This window comes from Bos grunniens, chromosome 17 (genome assembly GCF_055505025.1).
Source record: "Bos grunniens cultivar Pamir isolate PY7600 chromosome 17, Bosgru_T2T1.0, whole genome shotgun sequence".
Lineage (NCBI taxonomy): Eukaryota > Metazoa > Chordata > Mammalia > Artiodactyla > Bovidae > Bos > Bos grunniens.
This window is the reverse complement of record NC_141181.1, coordinates 56,171,218-56,193,705: the sequence shown is the minus strand read 5'-3', so window position 1 is coordinate 56,193,705 and position 22,488 is coordinate 56,171,218. Positions and strand designations below refer to the sequence as shown.

At 42.0% G+C, this 22,488-nt stretch overlaps 1 protein-coding gene across 2 annotated transcripts in view; it reads left to right on the top strand.

The window, feature by feature from the left end:
- The window catches only part of TMEM233 (transmembrane protein 233), a 91,386-nt gene that overhangs the window by 44,167 nt on the left and 24,731 nt on the right, over positions 1–22,488 (top strand). The gene's annotated exons all lie outside the window — the stretch shown is intronic.

Genomic DNA, 22,488 nt, shown 5'->3' with positions numbered 1-22,488 from the left:
CCCGTATCCATCCTAGAACTTGCTATCTAGGAGTCTGGGATCTAAGACAATACTGATCTATGTAAAGTGAATTGTTACACCTGGACATTTAAGTATCTCAGATTATGTTTAGGCATTGATGTTAAGTTTGCACAGGTATGTGAGTGTGTATGTGTGTGAGAGAGAAGAGGGAGAGAGGAACAGAGAGGCAGAGAGACTGAAAGGGAGAAAACTTACTAACTTAGCATTGGCCAAATATGGACCAGAGATAAAGGGATAGTGAAGATGAGCCTGGTTTTGAAAGAGGGAATAGATGTTTTAAAGAAAAGAAGACACATTCTAAAATTAGGATTTCAGTATCGGTGACTCAGTAGATCAAAATACTGGCATAGTCACAAATAGCAAATAAAATGTTCAATACCAGAAATAAACATAGGAAATAAGCAAGATCTATACAAATAAAGCTTCACCAAGAGATTAAAATTAAAAAAAATTAAATGGAGAGGCATAACATTATATATTAGATGTTCATCTGAGCATTAGTGATGAAATGAATTATAAAGCAAGTTAATAAACATGAATCATGGTGCCTGGCTCAGAGTAATTGCTTAATTAATATTTGTCACTGTTGCGGTTTAAATGCGAAAAATTGAAGATGGAGATAAATAGTGATTCCAACAGAGGAGTGTGACTAAGTAAATTATAATACATTCATTTAAAACATAGAATATTTTCTTAGAATCATGTTTGTGAAGAATTTTTATGATACAGGGGAATGTTGAAAGTAAAAGATGAAGGGGGGGAGACTATAAAGTAGTATACACAATAAGATGCTGTCTTTATCAATTAAAAGTGTTCACACATCTACATGTATACATATGGCTGTGTCCTTCGCGGTTCACCTGCAACAACCACAACATTGTTTATCCCTATCCGTTCTCTGTGCTTAGTCACTCAGTTGTATCCAGCTCTTTGCGACCCCATGGACTGTAGCCTGCCAGGCCCTTCTGTCCATGGGATTCTCCAGGCAAGAATACTGGAATGGATTGCCATCTCTTCTCCAGGGGATCTTCCCAACCCAGGTCTCCCGCATTGCAGGCAGATTCTTGACCATCTTTTTTTTTTTTTTTTAATTTTTTTAAAATTTATTTTAATTGGAAGCTAATTACTTTACAGTATTGTACTGGTTTTTGCCATACATTGACATGAATCAGCCATGGGTGTACATGTGTTCCCCATCCGGAACCCCCTCCTACCTCCCTTCCCCAGATTCTTGACCATCTTGAGCCACCAGGGAAGCCCTAATATTTGCAGGATACTTGGTAAATCTTGGTAACCTTTGGCTATTATAACTTCAGATTTTACTATAATAAGTTTTTACTCTTTTTCCAATTTTTCTATAATAAATGTTTAGATCTTATTTCTAGTCTGAAATAAGGATTTTCCTAAAGATACTGCAAATCTTTAGCAAGAAGAGGGAAGGAGTGACAGTAAATAAGTGAATTCTTTTCCACCTTGAAAGGTGGTTCTACTTCTAAATCATTTGTTCCTATAAAGCTGAAACTGTCAGCTCCATCGTACACTTAAGACAAATTTTTTTTATTCTGATGTGTTCTAGTCTTGAGAATTTCTAAGGATAGAGAACTTAGCACAGTTCCTGCCCAAAGGAAATGATTGGAAAATATCAGCAGTTTAGTTATTTTGGTTCTGATTTTTACTGGGTTTTTACCTAAGCAAAAGCTCACCTCCACTAACATATGCCTACTTGAAAAAAAATTTTGAGATCTAGTTGGCGTGTAATTTTGTGGAAGTTTGAAGTGTACATTACTCTGATATGATACATTTCTATATTGCAATATGATGCCATTGTACCATTAGTTAACACCTCTATAATGTCACATCATTTTCTTTTCTCATGGTGGGAATAATTAACATCTGGTCTCTTAAATCTTAGATATTTAAGAGTCTGATGTTTACACTACAATATTGTCTATAATCTCTATGCTGTGATTAGGTCCCCAGGATTTACTGGTCTACCAGTTGCAAGTTTGTACACTTAACGTCTCTCCTGTTCCCCAACTCCCAGCCCCTAGTAACCACCACTCTACCCTCTGTTTTTGTGACTTTGCCTTTTTTAGATTCCACATGTAAGAGATATCATAAAGTGTTTGTCTTTCTTTGCCTGACTTATCTCACTTAGCATAATGCCCTCAAGGACCATCTGTATTGTTGCAAATGGCAGGATTTCCTTCTTTCTCGGGGCAAATAGTGTTCCATTGTATGTGTTTATGTACCACATCTTCTGTATCCATTCATCAGTTGATGGTCTCTTAGGTTGCTTCCGTATCTTGGCTTTTGTGACTAAAGTGAAAGTGAAGTCACTCAGTCTTGTCTGACTCTTTGCGACCCCATGGACTGTAGCCTACCAGGTTCCTCTGTCCATGGGATTTTCCAGGCAGTAGTACTGGAGTGGATTGCCATTTCCTTCTCCAGGGGATCTTCCTAACCCAGGGATTGAACCCAGGTCTCCCGCATTGTAGACAGACGCTTTACCGTCTGAGCCACCAGGGAAGTCCTTTGGAGAAGCTTTTGTGACTAGCGCTGCTATAAAGATGAGAGTACAGATGTCTCTTCAGGATCCTGTTTTCATTCCCTTTGGATATATACCCACAAGTGGAATTGTTGTATCAGGTAGTAGTTCTTTTTCCAAGTATGCTGTGCTGTGCTGTGTTGCGCTTAGTTGCTCAGTCATGTCTGACTCTGCTACCCCATGGACTGTAGCCCACCAGGCCCCACTGTCCATGGGGATTCTCCAGGCAAAAATATTGGAGTGGGTTGCCATGCCCTCCTCCAGGGGATCTTCCCAATCCAGGGGTCGAACCAGGATCTCCTGCATTGTAGGCAAATTCTTTACCAGCTGAGCTACCAGGGTGATACAGAATGTTTTAACGTTTTTATTTATTTATTTGATAAATACTTTTCTTTCTTCATTCATTTTTAGCTGTGCTGGCTTTTCACTGCTGCACGGGCTTTTCTCTAGTTGTGGCAAGCCGAGGCCTCTGTCTAGTTGCAGTGTGCAGGCTTCTCATAGTGGCAGCATCCCTTGCTGTGGAGCACAGGCTCTAGGGTGCATAGGCGTCAGCGGCTGTGGCGCACAGGTTCAGTAGTGGCAGTTTCCCGGCTCTCGAGCATAGGCTCAGTAGTTGTGGCACACAGGCTTAGTTGCGCCAAGGCATATGGGATCTTCCTGGACCAGGGGTAGAACCCATGTCTCCTGCATTAGCAGGTGGACTCTTCACCACTGAGCCACCAGGAAAGCCCTCATGTAGTAGTTCTGTTCTTAACTTTTTCAAGAACCTCCATACTGGTTTCCATAGCTAAGTCCACCTGTTTGTTCTCTTACCCATGTAGTGAGGGCACCTGGTGCTCCTGAGATGAGTCATTCATGCTTTTGAAGAACATGTGATCTGTAATATTTTTCCACACTGTCTCTTCAGTAAGGATCTATCAAGAGAAGGAAATAGCAGACACCAGAGAGGATGGCTCTGTTAGGTAGTTAGAATAGGAAACAGGAGTCCAGAATGGCAGTGGCTAAAAGACAACTGAAGGGAAAAGCCAGTGAAAATAGATCAAAGGAAGGTCCAAGGACCCGAGTGAGGACCTCAGTAGCAGCAAACAGCACTCCTGGCTAGCCCAGTTTACATAGGGCAGGCCTAGGGGGAGGAAAAAACATATAAAAAGAGGAGCCAAAGGGCCAGGGGTCTCTCTCTCTCCCTCGCCTGCGCACACACACGCACTCTCTCTCTCCTCGTCTTTTGGGTCGGCATGTCCTCAAGCCTCGAGGATGTATTTTCCTTTTTTTCTAAATAAAACTGATTTGTCTGAGAACTATTAACATGGTCTGTCTGAGAGCTGTGACGCGCCGAGGGCTTTAACATCCATCGCTTCAAGTTTTTGTTGTGATGAGACAGAACCAAGGAGATTATACTCCCCTGACAGCTCCATCCCTCAGATACCCCACAAGCCCCTAAAAATCTCTTCCACATTTGTGTTTGATTGGGGCAAAGTCTAAGATCCATTATCAATTAGAATGAAAACAGGAGGTAGGAATGTGGCAGATAGATTATCTGCATGGCCAAAGACAGAGGCAGCCTGGGCCACCAGCCTTCTCCTCTGTTTCTGGCTGTTCCTCGCCTCTGCCTCCACAGCAGGAAGCCGGATGCATGGCAGTTAGCTCTGAAGTTCAAAGAGAAAATCTGGGAGAAGATGAGGGAGTAGAGCTTCAAGTCAACACAAAGAAACATCACTTGAGTGTGTTTGACACCCTCAGAGAAGGAGCCATAGGACCTGGGAAAATTTCAGCCACGGCTTCTCAAAGGTAGAACACAGCAGGCAGGGATCCTCACAGTTCATTCATTCACACTTACTATGTGCCAGACACAATGGTGACCATGTAGATACACGCTAGCTTTATACAGCTGACGTTCTGGACATCTCTGAGCTAATAGGTTCTCAGTGAACACTGTTCTTGTCCTTGAGAATTCTGAACCAGTTAAGAAATAAGACACAGAAAACAGACAAGTTGTTTGGAGCATGTCACTTCAAATCCACAGTCAAAGGGATCTACTCTGCCCCTAAATTGGACAGGTTATCCAGTCTGCATGAGAACCACAGGACAACCACAGCTGTCCCTTGCTTGGCAGATGAGGCGGTCGAGGTCTCAGCTCTCTGACAACTTAACGTATGATTTGGGGAAGACAGCCCATACCAAGTTAGCACATAAACAAAGTCATTTCAGAGTGATAGACACTGTGAAGAGAATAAACAGGGAAGGATGAGAGGAGTATTAGTGGGGGCAGGTGGTGAAGAGAATCTACTTTATAAAAGGTGATGGGAAAAGGCTAAAAAGATGAAAACTAGCCAGCCTCATAAAGACCTGGACAGAGCCAGGAAGTGCAAAGGCCCTGGGGTGGAATAAGCTTTGTGTGTTCCAGGGACGTATGCTATGACATCTGTGTCATCCAGTTAAAATGGATTTAACTCCCCTGGGAAGGAACCCCAGAATAGGCCACAAAATAGTAAGGTCAGGCTCTGTTAGCCAGTGGAATGTCACATGCGAGCTCTTAACAGACCATTGCTTTGCTTTGCTCTCAAGCCACCCCACTCCCAGACTTAGCATCAGTTCTTGGTTTACTCTTCCTTCAGCCCTCATTGCAAACTAGAGCAATTACTCAAAGCTAATTTTGTCCCTGAACTAGGATCTATTTTTATCTGGATCCCAGTTTCCCTGGGCGTAAATGACCTGTGCATTTAAATGGGGCTTACATTAATGTACAATAGCCCAGGTTTCTCTGGCGTTTTATCCCTCCCTGCTAAATCAGCTCTGCAGAATTCCTGTCTGTATTTTTAGATGTTTCTCACATGTTCACACGAAAGTCGAATCTTCTGTTAACATGTGCAAGCCTGGCTTCTGCTTCCAGTGGACTCTAGGATAACTACCAGGCACCCCCATGCTGATTGTAAACCCCAGCACCATCTCTTGCCAGATCCCACCAGTTTCTCTAAGCCCCGTCATCAATCCACTAGAGCCCTCAATGCACAAAAGCTCGGTCACTAGGTCGTGTTTCTTTAAAAACAATATAGTGTACAACTTGGTGGATTTTAGTGTATTCACAAGGTTATACAATCATCACCACTATTTAATTCCAATAAATTCTCACCACCCCTAAAAGAAATCCCACGCCTATTAGCAGTCACTCTCCGAACCCTTTTCCTCTCAGATCCTGGCAACCACTAATCTGTTTTCTGAGTCTATGAGTTATTGTTGGCAACAGCTAATCTATTTTCTGGGTCTGTCAATTTCTCTTGAGAAATCTGTATGCAGGTCAGGAAGCAACAGTTACAACCGGACACAGAACAGACTGGTTCCAAATAGGGAAAGGAGTACGTCAAGGCTGTATATTGTCACCCTGCTTATTTAACTTCTATGCAGAGTACATCATGAGAAACACTGGGCTGGATGAAGCACAAACTGGAATCAAGCTTGCTGGGAGAAATATCAGTAACCTCAGATATGTAGATGACACCATCCTTATGGCAGAAAATGAAGAACTAAAGAGCCTCTTGATGAAAGTGAAAGAGGAGAGTGAAAAAGCTGGCTTAAAGCTCAACGTTGAGAAAACTAAGATCATGGCATCCGGCCCTATCACTTCATGGCAAATAGATGGGGAAGCAGTGTCAGACTTTATTTTTTGGGGCTGCAGAATCACTGCAGATGGTGACTGCAGCCATGAAATTAAAAGACAGTTACTCCTTGGAAGGAAAGTTATGACCAACCTAGACAGCATATTAAAAAGCAGAGATATTACTTTGCCAACAAATGTTCGTCTAGTCGAGGCTATGGTTTTTCCAGTGGTCATGTATGAATGTGTGAGTTGGACTATATAGAAAGGTGAGCAATGAAGAATTGATGCTTTTGAACTGTGGTGTTGGAGAAGACTCTTGAGAGTCCCTTGGACAGCAAGGAGATCCAACCAGTCCGTCCTAAAGGAGATCAGTCCTGGGTGTTCATTGGAAGGTCTGATGTTGAAGCTGAAACTCGAAAACTTTGGCCACCTGATACAAAGAACTGACTCATTTGAAAAGACCCTGATGCTGGGAAAGATTGAAGGCAGGAGGAGAAGGAGACAACAGAGTATGAGATGGTTTGATAGCATCACCAACTCGATGGACATGAGTTTGGGTAAACTCTGGGAGTTGGTGATGGACAGGGAGGCCTGGCGTGCTGCAGTCCATGGGGTCACAGAGTCAGACACAACTGAGCGACTGAACTGAACTGATCAGTTATTGTGGTTATTTCACATATATGGAATCATACAATTTGTGATCTTTCGTGTTTGGCTTTGTCAGGGAGGGGAAAATTTCCCCCTTTATCCCTTTTGAGTTCTTGTGGCTCGCCTAATAATAAAATTTGACACAAGACAGATTAAAAAGAGACAAATTTTCATTTGTGCGCACAGAGGTCTTTAGAAGGGGAACCAAAGAAGTGGCCAAAGCAGGCAGCTTTTATATCAGACAAACAGTAAATTTGTGAGAACGCAGCAGGACAATGAAACCATAGTTGTGGGTGCTTAGTTAATGAGAATCTGAACAGGATTTTGGCCTGGGTGGTAAATTTTAAAAGTAACAAAGTTTGTTTATACAAGCTTCTCAGCCTGAATTCCCTGTATCTGTCAATAAGGGGGTCTTTGTACCTCCAAATGGAGAGCCTGCACCTTTCACGTGAGAGATTTGTTTCCTGCTTACAGGGAGACAGAAAGGAAGGTCAAAGGGTCCCTCTTGCATTGACCATTTCTTTAGTAACTTTAATTAAAAAATCATCATTATGCCATTAAAGCATGTTTTAGGGTGACCTGCCCTGGGCCCCAGCAGCTTCTCTCTTAGTGCAGTGTTTTCAAGGTTCATCCACATTGTAGCTTATGTCAGCACTTCCTTCTTTTTAATACTGAATAATATTCTGTTGTATGAATATACCACATTTTGGGTTTTAATTCACTTTGTTGTTGAACATTTGTGTTCATTCCGTTCTGGAGGCTATTGTGAATAATGCTGCTATGAATATTCACGTACAGCTTTTATGTGAACATAGGCTTTCCATTTTCTTGGGTGTATACCTAAGAGTGGAATTGCTGGGTTGTATAGTAATTCTGTTTAACTTTTTAAGAATCTGCCAGCCTGTTTCTAAAGCCATGGCATCACTTTCCTTTACACTAGCAGTGTCTGAAGGTTCCAGTTTCTCTGCATTCTCAGTAATACTTGCCACTGCCTGTCCTCACCGTTCTGGCCATCCTAGTAGGTATCTTGTTGTGATTCAGATTTGCAGATCCGTTTCCCTAAAGACTAATGAGACTGAGCATCTTTTCTTGTGCTTATTGGCTATTTGTATATCTTATTTGGAGAACTGTTTATTCACATTCTTTGCCCGTTGTTAATTGTCTTTTTATTGCTGAGTTGTAAGAGTTCTTGGTGTATTCTGCATATGAGTCCCTTATCAGATCTCTAACTTGAAAATATTTTCTCCTCTTTGGTGGGTAGTCTGGGCCTTGCTTCTTTCACTTGCTTTGTGAACCTTGTTGCAGGGAACTGTGTTTTCCAAAGTTTTTAGGGAAACCCTTCCTTTTTTTCGCTTGTAGCCTCTCTTTCCTTTAGTTTGCCATTTAAACCCTAGGCTGGCAGTAGATTTCAAAGGCAGGCGCTTAGTGGGTCCAGACTCTGCACTCAACTCCTGGATTCTAATGTCGACTCCATTCCTTCACCTAACTTCTCTGGGGCCTAGGTTTCCCCATCTCTCCAACAGGAATGTTAATACAGACCTCTCTACATTGTTCTCAGAATTGCATGAGATAATGCTGGGCCCTTTTATACTCATCTCAATAAAGCCCCACCAGCAACCTGTGTTGTAGGTACTATCATCCCCATTTTACAAAGGGGGTTCAGATTCATCCCTCCAAAGCTTTATTCTCCTTTGGGTTCATGGCATCCCACTGTAGTATTCTTGCCTGGAGAATTTCATGGACAGAGGAGCCTGGTGGGCTACGTACCGTCCATGGGATCACAAAGAGTCGAACAAGACTGAGCGACTAACACATACTTCAGTTCAGTCGCTCAGTCATGTCCAACTCCCATCGACCCCATGAACTACAGCACGCCAGGCCTCCCTGTCCATCACCAACTCCCGGAGTTTACTCAGACTTATGTCCATTGAGTTGGTGATGCCATCCAACCATCTCATCCTCTGTCATCCCCTTCTCCTGCCCTCAATCTTTCCCAGCATCAGGGTCTTTTCCAATGAGTCAACTCTTCGCATGAGGTGGCCAAAGTACTGGAGTTTCAGCTTCAGCATCAGTCCTTCCAGTGAACACCCAGGACTGATCTCCTTTAGGATGGACTGATTGGATCTCCTTGCAGTCCAAGGGACTCTCAAGAGTCTTCTCCAACACCACAGTTCAAAAGCATCAGTTCTTCGGTGCTCAGTTTTCTTTATAGTCCAATTCTCACATCCATACATGACCACTGGAAAAACCATAGCCTTTTACTAGACAGACCTTTGTTGGCAAAGTAATGTCTCTGCTTTTTAATATGCTGTCCAGGTTGGTCATAACTTTCCTTCCAAGGAGTCTTTTACTTATTTACTTACTTACTGCCATATTGAATATCCATCTGTCTGTTGTATAACATCTGTAATAAAATCGGGCTGAGCACGGTTTACATACACACATACAAATACTGGGAGGGTGGGTTCCATTTAAGTGAAAAATTGTCAGTGACTCTGACTTATGAAGTAAAGGCTAAAGGACTAAAATTCCTTCACAGGTGTTGACCTCAAGCTGAAAATTCCTTCTTCTGGTCATTCAGACAGCAAACCTGTGTCTGACATTCTAGGGCAGAAGCCCACCCTTCAGAACTCTGACATGGGAAGTTAGATGACTCAGTTTACCCTTTGTTCTGCGAACACCAAAATAACAGGTTGCCTTGGTTGGTCAGAAAATCATGCCGGTCGATTGTTTTGTTTTGGTGTCTGTTCTGCTTTGCTGGTGGAGTTGTTTGGTTTTTTGACCCCATCAAAGGGAATTAAAGGAGTACTAAGTGTCCTCCATTAGGCACTTGAAATGGAGGGGTGAGTAAAGAGAGACGTGATGTCTGCCCTCATGGAGCTCATGGTTACAAATACTCGACACGTCCGTAAGCAACAGAGTGAGTAACCCTGAGCCACACCAAGAACTGTGTATTAATAAGAAAGGAATTCATTGTGATGTTAGGAACTGCAATTCAGGAGACACAGATTCAGATGAAACTGAAGAGTGTTCCAGGGAAGAGAAAAAGACTCAGGGGCTTGTAAAGGCAAAAGCCACAAGGTTGTTAAAGTGGTCTGGCAGTAGTTACGATTGATTCTGACACAGAAAAGGAAATATCTTTTCCAGAAAGGATGGACTGACATGAATTATTTTAGGGTAAGGGCTTGATAAGTATCCAGAGTTTCTGGAACAGCAGGGAGATGAAACAAATGAGCTATTAAATACACTTCGGTAGGGTTCCCATTCCCTTGCCCAACTTTTCTCGTTCGTGATTTTTCCCAGCATTAAGAAAAAAAGACCTCAGTAAAAATCAAAAGTGCTGCTGCTAAGTCCCCTTCTTCCTTGGTACGGCATAGAAGGTACATTTCTGTTACCTGGGACTGGTAACCAAGTGGAGCCTTAGCTGTCACACTGACGCCTTAGTGGGAAGTTGCTCTTCTGGAAAGTTCCTGATGTCTGATAGTGGTCCGTGATCAGAGGGCATAAATCACGTGTGGGGGATGGGACCAGAAGCCCCTGAGTGGCCCCCCATCATTGACGCCCCTTGCCTTCCAAGAGATAGACTTTGTGGCCTTCCGTGGCCTTCAAGGTCTGGCCCCGGACAAGGTTCTCCAGAAGCCCTCCTCTCTGTTCACCTCCCCCTACCCTGCCCCCTCCTCCGCCTTTCCTGGCCCGCATCCTCGTCTAGGTCATTTCCTCTGCTTGGAGCCCTCTCCTCTGTCTGTCTCATGTGGCCAGTGACTGCTCATTCTTCCTGTCTCAGCTTACATGTCAACTTCCTCAGGGCCGCCTTCTCAGGTCACCCCATCCTAAGTAAGTCCCCTGACCTAGGTTCTGACTCAGCCCTGGTCTGTTTCCTTCAGGGTTCCAGAAAATGATGATCAAAATGGAGTTGGTATGGCTAAGAAAGCTCTCAAAAATTAAGCCAGGGGAGCTACTGAGAAAGTGTGACTTCTGCACATCTCAGCCTGGATGGAATCTAAACTTTGACCACTTATTGTGAAGATGAAATTATATGGTACACAGAAGGTGATTAGGTCAGGGCCTGGCATAGTATAGGCATTCCATAAATATTAACTGTTTTATTTTAGCTATTTATTTTAATAGAATTAACTATTTTATTTATATTAACTAATTTATTTTAGGATGATAATTCATTACTATAACTATAGTTATAACTATTATTTTATAAATATATAAATGATAAAATACAAATATATGAATAATAACTATATATTATTATTATAACGTTCATTATTATAACATAGTCCCTGGCTTCACCTCCAACCGTATCTCATATTCCCCTTCCTTTCTCCCCTCCCCCACTTTTCATGCCTACAGTCACATTGGATTTTCTTTAGTACCTTGAGCAGAAGAATTATTTCCCTCTCACATTTGCCATTTTCTCTGCTGGGCATCTTCTTCCCCTTTTTGCAGATCTGGCTCCTTCTCAGGTCTTCTGGTCTTGCCACCTGCCACCACTTGAGGGAGAGCTTCCTCCCACCATCCCATTTTTCTTACCTTAGTAATATTCTGTATTCTTGTTTACTTGCATGTTTTGTTGTTGTTCAGACACTTAGTCGTGCCTGACACTCTGGGACCCCTGGATTGCAGTACACCAGGCTTCCCTGTCCTTCATTATCTCCCAGAGTTTGCACAAACTCATGTCCATTGAGTCGATGATGCCATCCAACTATCTCATCCTCTGTCACCCGCTTCTCCTCCTGCCCTCAATCTTTCCCAGCATCAGGGTCTTTTCCATTGTGTCAGCTCTTCACATCCAATACATCAGCCAGTGATTGGAACTTCAGCATCAGTCCTTCTGATGAATATTCAGGATTGATTTCCTTTGGGATTGACTGGTTGGATCTCCTTGCTGTCCAAGGGACTCTCAAGAGTCTTCTCCAGCACCCCAGTTCTAAAGCATCAATTCTTTGGTTCTCAGCCTTCTTTATGGTCTAACTCTCACATCCATACATGGCTACTGGAAAAACTGTAACTTAGACTATACAGACCTTTGTTGGCAGGGTGATTTCTCTGCTTTTTAATACATTGTATAGGTTTATCATAGCTTTTCCTTCAAGGAACAAGCATCTTTTAATTTTGTGGCTGCGGTCACCATCCACAGTGATTTTGGAGCCCAAGAAAATTACATGTTTAAGTATTTTATTTTTAGTCTTTACCAAAACGTCAGCTCCATGTGGGCAGGAAACAGTGCCTGGCACACAGTTGATGGTTAATAAATAGTTTTGAATGAGTGAATGACTGGATGAAGGAATGAATGGCCGTCCATCCAGGACAGTGGTTCTCAACTCTTCTCAGAATGACCTGAGAAGCTGTTCAAAAAATACCAATGCTGGAGTCTCATCCCCACAGATCCTAATTCATTTGATCTGGGGTGGAGCTTGGGCACAGGAATTTTCATGGGCATTTTGGGGACATAGGTGATTCTAAGGTATGGGTACCAGTATAAAGAATGTTAAACATATCCATTTAGACAGTTTCATCTCAGATCTTCACCTGGCAGCCACCCCATAGGTGATGCTGTCTCATCCAGTATCATGTGGGATGCAGTAAGAGCTCTGCTCTAAAGACTAGAGGGAATGGACAAAGTACTCTCCATATTTTCCTGGCTCGGGACAAGAGATTAACTTTGTCATTGATATAAAGTGTCACAAAGTCCCAGAACATTGGACCCATTGGTGTTCAATGCCAGTTATTAAAATTTGCGGAATTTTTCTGGGTGTCTCCTTGGAAATGTGGCTTCCAGCAGTTACCTGTACCTTCTGACGGATGGCCAGGAGGCTTGGCTGCGTGGCCTCACAGCATAGTCATGTTGGTCCCTGCTGCAGCCTTCTTGCAGTTGGGCATAGAGACAATCATCCTCATTTCTGGCTCCCAAACAACTTTCAGACAATCATCCTCATTTCTGGCTCCCAAACAACTTTCAGACAATCATCCTCATTTCTGGCTCCCAAACAACTTTCAGACAATCATCCTCATTTCTGGCTCCCAAACAACTTTCCTGCCAGAGTATTTGCATATCATGTGTCCATCCAGGGAAAGGACGTATAAACAAGCTTGAAATTACCAGATGCCGTGAGCATGACGTCACTAGTATTTACTACTAGAGAAAGGAACTTGGCCACTTTTCTGTTCCCAAGCATGACCTTTGCTGGTCAAGGCAGCTGACCAAGACCTGAAAGCTCTTTTTAGCTTTTGTAATGACTGTTAAATTTTGCCAGCATAAGCCCAGCCTCACAGAAAAGGGAAGAACCACTGCTGGGGACTCTTGAGGCCTTATAAAATATTTGAGGACAACCATTTTTTCTACATGCTGACAAATATTCATTTGACTCACAATGGAAGATAAGAGCTGGAAAGAATCTAAAGGTCTTTCTTTTTAATGTACTTTGCATGGTGAACGGAGACAGCAAATTGCTATTTAGCACCTTAAAGTGAAGGTACTTGGTTTATGAAATTATGAGGAAGTGTCACAGCTTGAAAGTGAACTCTGGGCAATATCCAAATGCCACAAACCTAAATTAAAGGACAGCAGACTTGGGCATGAGAAAGGGTGTGACTTACAAAGGGTAACATGAGAGAATATCTTCTTTTTTAAATTGAAATATAGTTGATTTAAAATGTTATGTTAATTTCTGCCGTTCAGCACAGTGACTCAGTTATATATATTTATATATATATGTACATTCTTTTAAAATATTCTTTTCCATATGGCTTATCATAGGTCCTCTTTGCAGTAGGACCTTGCTATTTATCCATTTTGTATATAAAAGCTTACATGTGCTAACCCCAAAATCCCACCCCATCTCTCCCCCAACCACCACCCCCTTGGCAACCTGTTCTCTTTGTCTGTGAGTCTTTGTTTCATCAGTCAGTTCAGTTCAGTCGCTCAGTCATGTCCGACTCTTTGTGACCCCATAAATCACAGCACGCCAGGCCTCCCTGTCCATCACCAGCTCCCGGAGTTCACTCAAACTTATGTCCAAGTCAGTGATGCCATCCAGCCATCTCATCCTCTGTCATCCCCTTCTCCTCCTGCCCCATCCCTCCCAGCATCAGAGTCTTCCATTGAGTCAACTCTTCGCATGAGGTGGCCAAAGTATTGGAGTTTCAGCTTCAGCATCAGTCCCTCCAGTGAACACCCAGAACTGATTTCCTTTAGGATGGACTGGTTGGATCTCCTTGCAGTCCAAGGGACTCTCAAGAGCCTTCTCCAACACCACAGTTCAAAAGCATCAATTCTTTGGCGCTCAGCTTTCTTCACAGTCCAACTCTCACATCAATACATGACCACTGGAAAAACCATAGCCTTGACTAGATGGACCTTTGTTGGCAAAGTAATGTCTCTGCTTTTCAATATGCTATCTAGGTTGGACATAACTTTCCTTCCAAGGAGTAAGCGTCTTTTTAATGTCATGGCTGCAGTCACCATCTGGAGTGATTTTGGAGCCCCAAAAAATAGTCTGACACTGTTTCCACTGTTTCCCCATGTATTTCCCATGAAGTGATGGGACCAGATGCCATGATCTTCGTTTTCTGAATGTTGAGGTTTAAGCCAGCTTTTTCACTCTCCTCCTTCACTTTCATCAAGAGGCTTTTTAGTTCCTCTTCACTTTCTGCCATAAGGGTGGTGTCATCTGCATATCTGAGGTTATTGATATTTCTCCCGGCAATCTTGATTCCAGCTTGTGCTCTTCCAGCCCTGTGGTTCTCATGATGTACTCTGCATAGAAGTTAAATAAGCACGGTGACAATATACAGCCTTGACATACTCCTTTTCCTATTTGGAACCAGTTTGTCGTTCTGTGTCCAGTTCTAACTGTTGCTTCCTGACCTGCATACAGGTTTCTCAAGAGGCAGGTCAGGTGGTCTGGTATTCCCATCTCTTGAAGAGTTTTCCAGTTTATTGTGATCCACACAGTCAAAGGCTTTGGCATAGTAAATAAAGCAGAAATAGATGTTTTTTCTGGAACTATCTTGCTTTTTCAATGATCCAGCAGATGTTAGCAATTTGATCTCTGGTTCCTCTGCCTTTTCTAAAACCAGCTTGAACATCAGGAAGTTCACGGTTCATGTATTGCTGAAGCCTGGCTTGGAGAATTTTGAGCATTACTTTACTAGCGTGTGAGATGAGTGCAATTGTGCGGTAGTTTGAGCATTCTTTGGCATTGCCTTTCTTTGGGATTGGAACGAAAACTGACCTTTTCCAGTCCTGTGGCCACTGCTGAGTTTTCCAAATGTGCTGGCATGTTGAGTGCAGGACTTTCACAGCATCATCTTTCAGGATTTGAAAGAGCTCAACTGGAATTCCATCACCTCCAACTAGCTTTGTTCATAGTGATGCTTTCTAAGGCCCACTTGACTTCACATTCCAGGATGTCTGGCTCTAGGTGAGTGATCACACCATTGTGATTATCTTGGTCGTGAAGATCTTTTTTGTAGAGTTGTTCTGTGTATTCTTGCCACCTCTTCTTGATATCTTCTGCTTCTGTTAGGTCCATACCATTTCTGTCCTTTATCAAGCCCATCTTTGCATGAAATGTTCCCTTGGTATCTAATTTTCTTGAAGAGATTTCTAGTCTTTCGCATTCTGTTGTTTTCCTCTATTTCTTTGCATTGATCGCTGAGGAAGGCTGTCTTATCTCTCCTTGCTATTCTTGGAAACTCTGCATTCAGATGCTTATATCTTTCCTTTTCTCCTTTGCTTTTCACTTCTCTTCTTTTCACAGCTCTTTGTAAGGCCTCCTCAGACAGCCATTTTGCTTTTTTGCATTTCTTTTCCATGGGGATGGTCTTGATCCCTGTCTCCTGTACAATGTCACGAACCTCATTCCATAGTTCATCAGGCACTCTGTCTATCAGATCTAGTCCCTTAAATCTATTTCTCACTTCCACTGTATAAGCATTAGGGATTTGATTTAGGTCATACCTGAGTGTCTAGTGGTTTTCCCCACTTTCTTCAATTTAAGTCTGAATTTGGCAATAAGGAGTTCATGATCTGAGCCACAGTTAGCTCCTAGAGAGGTTCATTTGTGTATATTTTAGATTCCATGTATAAGTGATTTACTTTTTGTGACTTATATCACTTAATATGATAATCCTAGTTGTACTCATGTTATTGCAAATGGCATTATTTTGTTCTTTTTATGGCTGAGTAGTATTCCATTGTATATAAATGTGCTGCATCTTTATCCGTTCATCTGTTGAGGGACATTTAGGTTGTTTCCATGTCTTGGCTATTGTGACTAGTGCTGCTATGAACATGGGGGTGCATGTATCTTTTTGGAATTACAGTTTGTCCGAATATATGCCCAGGAGTGGAATTGCTAGATGGTATGGCAATTCCATTTTTTGTTTTCTGAGGAACCTCCATGTTGTTTTCCATAGTGGCTCCAACAACTTACATTTCCACCAAAGTGTAGGAGGGTTCCCTTTTCTCTATACCCTCCATGAAAGAATTTCTTTGTGGCAATAGTCACTCCAGTCTGCAGGCGACAGAATTTCATAGAGCTATACACATACCAAAAAAATAAAACAATAAAAAAAAGAGTGCATGTGCAAACTGGTAAAATCTAAATAAGGTCTATAACTGAGTTAATATCAATCAACTTCAATTTCCTGGTTTTGACCAAATACTGTGGGTACTTAAGATATCATCATTAACCAAAGCTTGGTGAAAGGTACAAGGGGACTCTTAGTACTATATTTGTAACTTTTTGTGAACCCTAAGCTATATCAAAATAAAATTTATAATTTAGGGGAAAAAGACAATGGGCCAGGAGAAACTGGGAGAGAATTTTGCAACATACGTAATAGATTAATGTATATTGTTTTCTGTGCTATTCTTAGAGTTGCCACATGTGACTATTGAGTATTTGAAATAGCACCACAGATTTTAATGATAAAAGGTTGGACGTGTTGGGTTAAATAAAATATATATTATTAAAGTTAATTTTACCTCTTTAATGTGGCTACTAGAAAACAAATTTATTTTACTGCACTGGGTCTTTGTTGCTGCATGCAGGCTTTCTCCATTTGTGGGGAGTGGGGGCTGCTCTAGTTGCAGAGCACGGGTATAGGGCACTCGGGCTTCAGCCTTTGCAGCACATGGACCCTGTAGTTGCAGCTCACAGACTCCAGTACATGGGCTTAGTTTGCCTTGCAGCATGTGGAATCTTCCCATACCAGGGATTCAACCCATATGCCCTGCATTGACAGGTGGATTCTTTATCAGTGGACCACCAGGGATGTCCAGAAAATTTTGAATTAAGTATGTTGTCCCCGTTATATTTCTATTGCATGGTGCTGACCTATAATATGTAAAAAATTTCTGCAAATGTATAGTTATCAGACAAATTAATAGACAACTAGACAAAAAGATATAAGTATAAAAATCATTAAGAAGAAATACATTTGGGACTTCCTTGGTAGCTCAGTGGTAAAGAATCCACCTGCCAATGCAGGAGACACAGGTTTGATCCCTGATCTGGGAAGATGTCACGTGCCACAGAATGACTGAGCTTGTGTGCCACAACTATTGAGCCTGTGGTCTCGATCCCAGGAGCTGCAGCTCCTGAGCCCACACACTGCGACGTGGAAACCTGTGTGCCCTAGAGCCTGTGCTCCACAAGGAGGGAAGTCGTCCCAGCCCACGCGCTGCAGCGAAGAGTAGCCTGCGCGCACCACAGCTAGAGAAAAGCCCATGCAGCAGCGAAGACCCAGCACAGTCAAAAATAAATAAAGTTATTTAAAAAAAAAAAAGAAATACACCTGACAAACATTTATCCGTACATATGTTTGTTAATTCAACATGTATTTATTGATTTCCAGGCACTGTATTAGTCAGTTGGGAAAGTTTTAAATAAACTGACCTGAGAAGGCCTCTCTCAGAAGGTGATGTTTGAGTGGAAATCTGAACATGATTCAATTTCATCATTAATAAAGAAATGTTATTTTGAGATTCTTTTTTGCCTGTTAAAACAGCAAAAATAGATGAATAACATACAGTGTGGGCAAGGTTGTGGAGGAAAGGACACATAAATACTGTTAGTGGGAATGTAAATTTGTACAGTTTTTCTACAATGCAATTTTACTCTATCTCCAAATATAAATATACCCTTTGACTCTGTAATCCCATTCCTAGGAATCCATCCCAGGAAGACACTCAGATGTGTACAAAAATATATGAATGAGAGTGTCTGTTGCAGCATATTATGTAATTGCCACAAACTTTAAATAGCTGAAATGTTAGTGAGGTGTGACCATTTAAGTGACTAGTACAAATCCATTAAAAAAGAGTGAGACAACTATACTTGCAACTTTTCTGTAAGTCTTAAGTTCTTTGAAAACAGAAAGTTACCTACCAAAAGTTTATCATGACAAATTAAGGTTTTTCCCCAAGAATCAGGACAGTGCAACATTAGAAAGTTTATCAATGTACTTTAAATCATGACTGGATAAAGAAAACAGCAGTGAGACAAACCCAGAAGCATGAGCTTAGAAAGCCACCCCTACCCTATGACAAGTGGTAAAAAGCAAGTTACAGAACACAAATAGTATGCTGCTGCTGCTGCTGCTAAGTCACTTCAGTCGTGTCCGACTCTGTGCAACCTCATGGACTGTAGCCCACCAGGCTACTCCGTCCATTGGATTCTCCAGGCAAGAACACTGGAGTGGGTTGCCATTTCCTTCTCCAGTGCATCAAAGTGGAAAGTGAAAGTGAAGTCGCTCAGTCCTGTCCGACTCTTAGCGACCCCATGGACTGCAGCCTACCAGGCTCCTCCATCCATGGGATTTTCCGGGCAACAGTACTGGAGTGGGGTGCCATTGACATTTTTAGCTAAGAGGAAAAGAAAAAACTCTGAGAGAGAGAATCAAACCAGCTATGTAACTTCAGACAAATTATTTTAACTTCTCTGTGACTGAGTTTTCCCATCAGTAAAATGGAAACAAAGCATCTGCCTCACAGGGTTGTTATGAAGACTGATGAAATAACCCTTGAAAAGTGTCTGGCCCGTAACAAATACTCAGTATATGTTATCTGTTATCATTATGATTTTTGTCAAAGAAAAACTGAGGCCAAAACAATTAGAAAAGAAAAAAATTTTACTTGAAAAGAAATACAAGGAAGTCCAGCCTCAAAATGGCCAGCCAGCCAAATGCAAACCACAGTATTTAAAGGAAATGAATGCAAAATTTCCAGGATTACCAGGTTTTCCATTAATCTTTTCCTGATTAAAAAAAAAAAACAAAGCAAAACAGTATCTTTCTCAAAAGATTACATATCCACAAAGGAGGGGACCTGTGTTTAGGTAGCCATGTCACAAAAGGCAAAGATGAAATTGTCTTTGCAAAGCCTTATGGGAAATACTCAAGGTTTCAGTATTGGAAGGATGCAGGCTAAACAGACTAACCTGTTGTTCTTGGTTTATCTCAGCATACAAATTGCTATTTCTCATGAACTGTGGTACATGATGTGCTTAGTCATAATGAAACCAGGAGAAAGTGTCAGTTTTCCTTTCATATTATTCATGGGAAAAAAAAAATCTAGAAGCAAATGTACTACCCTGTTATCTTTGGGAAATAGAATTGAGAGAAGAGCTTACTATCTACAGTGTACGTTTCTATGGCATTCAAATACTTTGCATGTTCATGAATTGCATTCAGAATTGGTGAAAGAACTAAGACGATCATGTAAATTTAAGTATCAAAGTCATCCCTTGTTTCTTTATAGTTCTTCCACGGCAGATGGACTAGTTTGCTTTTTAAGCCCTTCAGAAAAAGATTTATAAACCATGCATTTTCTCTCAAACCCATTTCTACCACTTCAATCTGTAGCATCTGCCAACAGACCTATATTAATACACAGTTCCAGTTGGGAGAGAAAAGAACTCCAGCCAATGAACTGAGGAGGGGGGGATTAATCCCTTCCTGCTTTGTTGTTGGATGATGACCCTGAAGCCAGAGCCCCTCACCAGTGAAGTCGTTTAAAGTGAAATGTGAGAGTTCTAAATAACCCCACCTTCATCCCTTCCCCCATATCCTTACATTTACCCAGCAGATTTACCCATAGGAAGCCCCTTCTCCAAGAACCAGAGGAAGAAAGGGATTCATAAAAGGACTCTTGGGAAGAAAAGAGTCTACAACTAATATTGAAAGAGGCTTTTCACCTGTTTTTCAAGCTAACCATGGATCCATTCCTGGGATGACTCAACATCTCCTTTATGAGCTCCAGAGGGATGGTGAATTGCCAAGAAAAGGGTTACATACAAGATGCCAGACTGCTAACAGGTGATGAAGGTTGGACAGGATTTGCCCAAGTCTTGCACCCCCATGCCCCTTAGCCAGGTCACCAGCATGGCTCTGCTGATCTGCAGCAGACAAGTGGCCTGGGTAGCCCCATTTCCCCTGCGCTCATGGGCAATGCACAGATGTAGATGTACCCTTCACCATGGCACACACTGGCTGTTGTCCCCACTGCTACTGAGAACACGAAACTGGGTTTTCATCCAAACAGCCAGGGCTTGACAATGTTTGGGGGACAGATTGGCAAGGAATGTCTCATTGTTTTCTTTGTTTTATTTTTCCTGGTTACAGCAGTGCAAGTATATCACCATGACTAATCTCAGAACTGGGTTTTTTGAAGATACCATGATAGAATAATGATCAATTTAGGAGAGCCTGAATCTATATAATCTTAAACTGATTATGAACTCACAATTCAGGGTTCTAGGATGCTATGCAGTGACTTTACTTGTGAAGCCTCTAAAACAAAGTTTCCCAAACGTGGGTTGCCAGGTTCTGTTCTAGCAAGGAGTAGAGATTGATCGCCCATAATTCTCATAAGTAGCCCAGAAGATTCTGTTTCACCCCAAGGACCTCAGCTTTAGAAGAAGAATAAAACAGGCAGTGGCAATTCATAGTAAAAGCTAATTTATTGAGCATAAATTATGTTCTAGACCAGTGCTAACCACTTTGCATGCATTAACTCATTGGCCCCTCCAATATGAAGGAGGTGTTATTACTGTTGTCCCCAATTTACAAATAAGGACTCTGAGGCTTAGAAAGCTTGATAGCTTGCTGTAATTCTCACAGTTGATAAAACATGAAATCGGAACTTAGATCTCTCTGCATTTTAGAGCCCATGCTCCATGACACATTTTCTTGGGTTAAGTCTTAAGATGGTGAACATCTTGACCTTGCACGATGTTAAAGATAGTTGTCTAGACCAAAGGTTTTTGACCTTGAGAAGGTTTTTTAAAAAATACTCTGGCAGCAACCCAAGTATCCATCAGTGAATGAGTGGTAAACAAAATGTGGCATATCCATAAAATGAAATATTATTCAGCCTCAAAAAGGAAAGAAGCTCTGACACGTACTACAACATAGATGAACCTTGAGGACATTATGCTTATCGAGATAAGCCAATCATAGAAGACAACCATTGTATGAGTCAACTCATAAAATTCCTAGAGTAGTCAAATCCATAAGAACAGGACATAGAATGGTGATTGCTAGGGGCTGGGAATGGGGAGGAGTGGTGGGAAGAATGAGGAGTGAGTGTTTAATGAAAACAGAGTTTCAGTTTGAGATGATTAATGACAGTGATATTTGCACAACATGAATGTACTTAGTGCCATTGAATTGTACACTCAACAGTGGTAAATTTTATGTCAGGCACATTTTACCACAATGTCTACTTTAAAAAACTGGTGTCTGGCTCCTACACCAGTTAAATCGAAGTCTCTCCAGAATAGGGCCGAGCCTGTGGCATTTATTTTTAATACTATCCAAGTGTTTCTGATGGACACACAGGGTTAAGAATTCAGGTTAAGAATTCAGGATGCAGGGTTCTGGAGTTCTCCCTGCCGGCAGCCCCTGGCATCATTTCAAGCTCTCACTCTCCCATTCACACAAGAGGCCTGATAGCAAGACTCCCTGGGGAGGCAAGTCTCCCAGCCTGTTGCTAAGATGGCCCAGATCCAAGAATTAATGGAAGGTTCCGGAAGCAGAAAGCTCTGTGGTTTACTGGGAGTTTCTCTGGCTTGTAATTGTCTGCATATGCCTCATTCCTCTTCATAGTCCACGAAGAAGGGTGATTATTACTGAAGTGCTGTGCTTTCAGAGTCAAGAATAGAGGTTCCCACGGAAACCTGCAATTCATGGCATGGATCGAATCATTCTATCCCTAACTTACAAATGCAGATTTCCAGTCTTCTTTGGGCTACAGCACAGCTTTTGGGGAAGTCTCGGCAGTGGGAGTTATGATAAAGAGGGCTTATAATAAGAGAGAGGGATAGCATCTGACCTTCAGCTCAGCAGCAAGGACTCTCTGAGCACCTCTCCTTTGCCTGGGGCTCCAGGATGCCATCAGTGAACTCCTATTCTGTAGGAAAACTGATGTATTCATCACCCATTCAGCCAATATAGATTTCTTGAGTTCCTACAATGGACCAGACATCTCTCCAAAGGGCACAGAAGATTCTGTGCCTTTGCACAAGGATACCATCTTGAGCCTAGTGATACCCTGCATCATGGAGATGTCTGGAGAAACTCGGTGGAGAGAGCAGGATGGCTGGGAAATTGGGAAGTGGCTGCTGCTACCTAACAGTCAGTACAGAAGTTTCCCAGT